Genomic DNA, 6,126 nt, shown 5'->3' with positions numbered 1-6,126 from the left:
TTTTTTTGCCCTTTTTTCATGAACTAGTTTGCTGTTTTGAAAGACCAATTCCCTGAGTTATTCAATCTAGGAATAGTTTTCATTTATTTGACATTTTATTTTCTCTCAGGAATGGCCCTTATAAAATATGTATTTCTTTTCCTTGAGTCCTGTGACAACTGGATCACTAAGACAACACTGTTCATAGTTTATGCCCTTCTTGTCCTTTAAAGGCCTTCACTCTACCTGGTAGGTAGCATCTGATATTTTGCAAACCAGTATCAAATATATAATGTTTTTGAGTCACTTGGACTATAATTACCAGCCATGCAAAGGGAAACTTCTCACTCTTAGTACATATGATATATGTTAACTGTGGGAAAGACATACAAATCAACTGGAAGTGGATGAGAACATAAACAAATAAGAGTCAGCAAAAAGGCCAGAATAAAGATTACGCTCATGGGCCCCTAAATTTTGAGAACACCTGAAGCCTAAAGTGCTGTCACACTATGGTAACAGATGGCTATTATACAGATGGCTCTGAAGTTTTGCTAAAGGCAAATAGCGGACCAAATAGCGGACCAATTAGAGGGCAGCAATTTATTCATGTTTTTAGAAAAGAATACTTCTTTCCCGACAGTATTCTCCAAAAGTAGACTTCCATATTCACTCTTACAGATGACATTTTGCAGTGTGTCTGAGTCTGGCCAATAGACTGCACCAAGGAAAGGAGGAAGCTAAGCACTAGGCTCAGGCATGAAGAACTGCATGTTGAACTTAAGCGACTCTTTCCCAAGCACACTCACTACTTGACCCACAACCTCAGGTGGCTATGCTTCAGACAATTTGTCTGAAAATTCACAGAACTGTGTGATTTCTTAAGCCTTGCGGTAGTAACATGTGAAGAAGAAGAAAGTCATACACCCCAGTAAATTAATGTTGGTCAATTATCTCATAAGAGACAATAAAATAGATCTAATCTCAATGTTCACCAGTGAAACCACACACCTTCTGTCCTGTGTTGCTGATATTTTCTGGATCTAGGTTAGAACTTCTCAGTTGCTGCTGTGAATCAGCCACTCACAGCCCTTTTTATATTCTGATATTTTATTGTGAGTCACGAGTACAACTTCAGTCCAGCATCTGAATTTAGAAAATTGTCTTTTGTTTTTGAAAATCCTACTTAGAGGAAAGATTCCAGAGACATACCTACTGTTGTTTCTGAATACAAGTGGACTATTTTAACTGCAATGTCTTTCAAGAAATAGAGTCACATTCCTGCCAAATCAAAAGAAGAGCATCATGATATCTGTTAATAACCTAAGAAAATCAAATGTACAACTAAAACACTATCCTGAGATGTAGTCTCACCCAAATATAAGGATTTGAATGAGCTATTGTACTTTCACTATGAAAATAATTTGATGACTTTGTTGGGTTAAATACAATGCAAGGGTTTTGTTAGTAAATGTTTTTAATCATTCCTAAAAGCTATTTCTGCCATCTGAATCAGTTTTCTGACGCTAAAACAAAAGGTGTTTTATTTGAAGAAAAAAAAAAAAGATGAAGAAGTTTACTTAGTTTCCAGTCTGGAGAGCACAACTCAGGCGTCTTCCAGACCTTAGTGAGAGGGTCATGTGAGATAGCATCACAATAGAATATAAAACAGATGCGTGGATGGTGCAAGCAGAAGAAAAATTCAAGGGATGTGCAAAGCTCCTCATCTCACATTCTTTCTATGGAAACTGGTCCAGGCCCACAAGAAATACATTTTTCTCCTTCAAGAGTCAATTTCACAATCGCCTAACTGTCTCATACTGTGTTCTACCCCTCAAAAATCCCATAATTCATACAACATAAAGATGAAATCAAATCACCAATCTAAAAGAGATCATTTAAGAAACTTTGGAAGTATTAAAAACATACCCAAACTCTATACCCCTCATACATACATACATTTACACCTCATACATATTCTCTACATCTTTATCAACGGTTATTTAATCTCTCATTTGTATTTAACCTAATGAACTTGCCTTGTATTCCTTAAATGTCATCAAGCTTTTCTCTTCCCGTGTGTCTTTGTTGATCCATTTGACATAGTTGTTATTTCTTCTGCTGTTGTTGAGTCTTTTTCATATTTCTCAAATCCAATTCAAATATCTTCTTTTAGGATGTGTTTTTGTTTTTCATAATACCTAACGGAAGCTTCTTTGTCTCTTTCACATATTTCATCGCTTATGTGAGTCCAAAATCATTCTGGCAATTTTCCAGTGTTTTTCATCTAATTCCTATATTAAAACATAATCTCTGAATTCAAAGAACAGTTAGCAACAGCTTGTCATATGTACTAGTTTTCATCAGAATATATGAAATTAAATATAATAAAATGTTTTGTATAAAACTGAAATAGAAAAACATTGATCGTAGCTATTTTCTACAATATTTCCAGAGGTTCATTATGGATAAGTATGTTAAATCGAAGATGGTGATGTAGATATACAATGAGACTTAGAATCATATTAAGAATATTAGTAATTTGTGATCCAAATCATTCTAAAATCTAGTTATTGGCAACAAATATTTTATTTTATTTTAAATATTTATTTATTATGTATACAATATTCTGTCTGTATGTATGTCTTCAGGCCAGAAGAGGGCACCAGACCTCATTACAGATGGTTGTGAGCCACCGTGTGGTTGCTGGGAATTGAACTCAGGACCTTTGGAAGAGCAGGTAATGCTCTTAACCACTGAGCCATCTCTCCAGCCCCGACAACAAATATTTTAATATAAAAATTTCAGTGGTTTAGAAATGTTGGAGCACCATGTATGAATATGACTCTCGCTCCTTTGTAATCAAGATTCTAGCTTAGGAATTTTTTACAGTAAGAATGGACTAACGTTCAATAGTCATTTCCCATGCTCAAACACAAGGTTTTTGTCAGGATTTAGGTTTGCAGAAAGGGACAGATGATTCCACCTGAACCCTTACATGAGCCCTTCACAAACAGGAAAGCTTGCTTCTTTTACTTTGAGAAATGAAACATAGACATTGTTCTTTGCCATTTCTGTTCATTCACAGTATCATATATTCTATAGGGTTTTCTTTTTCTAGTATGCATTAGAATACTAGTATTGCAGAGTAAGCAGGAATAGAGGAGAGTTTTATTTAAAAGAAAGAGACAAGGAAAGCCAGGGAGGGATGAAAGAAGGAAGAAAGGAAAGAAAGAGAAGCAAAAAAAAGAAATATTTATGGATAGAGAAAGAAGGAAAAGGAAAACTAGGACATTTTTTCAGTAGTTGCAGAAATCATACTTATCACTTTACCAACCTTCAGGGAAGTTCTAGAACAATTAAACATAGAAAAGACATAAAAAAGATACCAATGGGATTATTCTTCTTTAACACAGCACCATGTCAGACATAATTGAAGATATTGTAGCAGAGAATCTTGAAATTTTCTAGCTACTTTTACTCTCGAGGTTCTAACTCTTCCCGTATTAGTATTTTTTTTCTATTAAATTTGTCATCACAATACTTGGAATACTAAAGAAATATGCAGGTTAATTATGAGATATATCATTTAAAGCAACCTTTGTTGAATCAGGATTTTCAATGTAGAAAGACAAAGTTTAAGTATACTAGTTACTTTCATTAATTTATTCTTTATTTAAAAAATAATTGTAAAGAATCAACTAGACCTGAAACATCCTAAATAATGCATGAGTCCTGACTAAATTAATTGATACCTATATCTATAAAATGTTTAGCTTCATTTAGGTTTTCAGAAAAAAAAATAAAGTAACATTTTTCTTTGTGTTAAAACTGCACATTTAGATATATCATCAATAAGATGATGTCAAGAATGTTGTTCATTCCTGAGGGAGTACATAACTATTCTTGTTTAGCTGACAAAAGTATATTTGCACCTTTTTTAACCTTAGCTCACATTATATATAGATATAATATAATATATAATTACATATAGATATTATATAGATATAGAGGTATTATACTACACCATTTAATCTGTTTATTACATTAGTAAACCCACGGAAACAAGTTAAAGTAGATATTTACTATGTGTTGGTTTGTGACAATATTTTTTCATAAACTGAATATCAGTCCATGGATTAAAAGCATCACAATAACAAGTAGTTTTCAGTTTCATAGCGTGATCAGAATTCATAGTAAACACAATAGGAGAGACTACTGATGGATTTAAACTTTTTGTTAATAAAAGTATTGCTAACTTCCTTGAAATTGATAAGGCTGATGTAACCAGATCAAGGGGAAACTCTCCATCATAAGTCATTGATATGTATATTTTAAATTCTGAATATGAGTTTAAAATCTAAATAAACTAGAATTGTGAATTATGCATAGACATTCAGCAGCCTACATAGTTTGTTGACTTATAACACAGATCTTTGTAAATCCCAAAGGTTATTTCTTATCATCATTGCAGAGCTGTCTTCTCTCTTGGCCAATTTCCTAGGAGTTTTCCCAGGGGAACAGTTGAAACTAGCCTGCTTGAACTTTTTCTGTGATGTGTTTGACAGAAAACAACTTTTGTCTTTCAAAGCAAGGTAAACAATAGCTGAGGGATTAAACCTATTTCCAGTCTCATTACTATGCATACAATGGATTGAAAGAATGACCTGCGAGGTCTTTCGATTGCTCACATTTTTAATACAAGAAGCCTTCATTTTATTTATTTATTTTTTTAAAAAGTTTAATGACTTGGGATTTCATTTACACCAAATAATGAGAGCCTGTTCGAGACTGTAAATTGTGTCTTGGGTGTTTCCATGCACGGCTGCACTTGATAGATAATTTATTCAGAGTCGTGGAAGAGAGCTTTTTAAAAATAACTGACATTGAGGATGGCAATAAGCACTGGTGCCATGTGTCTGCCAGCTGCGAAATCATTAGTAGGTTGAACCACCCTACAGTGCAACAGCTTCAGACTGATTTGAGAAGGGCGATATTATAGCCAAAACATAAATTAGTTCACGAATCTGCCCTACTTACAGTTCTCCCTCTTTCTTTGTCTCTGTCTCTCTTTCTCTTTCTCTCTCTCTCTGTCTTTCTCTCTGTTATGATTTTAAAATTCTTGCAAAAATCTAGGTTGCTGAATATAGTATTTGAAAAGGTAAACTCTTCTATTCACTTACATTTCTTAAATGATAATCACTAATGCTTTTGTTAGTGAAAGGCTAACATCACAAACACTTCTAGTTAACTGGTAGGTAAAAAGTCTTTCTAAATTGTGCTTCTACCTTCTCAATCAGACTGTGTGATGTAAGATGTCAAGTTTCCATGTCGCTATGGTACTTTATATTCTGAGAGATGTGAATGCACATGCTATTTTCTTTCTAATTCGTATAATTATGAGAAATATTTAACTACTTTACATGTCTGTAAGGCACAGAACTAGCACCGAAGAACAATATTCCAAATGTAGTTGGCCAAAGAAAGACTGTTTCTTTTGATAGCCAGAGAGAGTCTGTTTTCTGAATATGCCATGCTGTGTTAATATGCTAGTGGATAAAATGTAGGCTTGAAAATATCGAGGGTATTCTGCCAAACAATTTTAAAGTTGTTTTCTATCTTTAGTTTTCTTTTCTTTCTCTTTTTTAAATAAAAGATCCTTTAATAGCTCTATTTTATAAAGAATTAAAATGAAACACTGAGACAAAGAGAGGAACAAGGCAGAATGCCTCAAACTGTGATTGGGAATCTTTTTGTTTCTTTATATACTGCAACAAAATCTCTGGGGAGAAAAAGGACTTGAAAAGCAGCTGTGGTTTTGATCATTATGCATTTTTTTTGCAATTAAACTCAGTGGATACTCCCCACCTTTTGAATTTCTTTTCAGAAATATCCAAAGAAACAAATAATAATTTCAAGACTCTGTTTATAGAAGAAAAATATTAACAACTAACGATAACCAGTTTCACAGTTAACAGTAAAACAATTAGCATTTCATTATATTAAATGCCTTCTTAAAGCATTCCTTAATAGCATAGATTGTTAAATTTCTCTGATTGCACTCCTGAAGTGCAGCATAAAAACTGATGTTTCTTAGAGCAGTTTTGAATTATAAATATGCCTACTTATTTTAGTTTGTGGTATGAA

Source organism: Microtus ochrogaster, chromosome 2, assembly GCF_000317375.1.
Source record: "Microtus ochrogaster isolate Prairie Vole_2 chromosome 2, MicOch1.0, whole genome shotgun sequence".
Taxonomy (NCBI): domain Eukaryota; kingdom Metazoa; phylum Chordata; class Mammalia; order Rodentia; family Cricetidae; genus Microtus; species Microtus ochrogaster.
The sequence above is the reverse complement of the archived record's forward strand: the minus strand, read 5'-3'. Positions refer to the sequence as shown.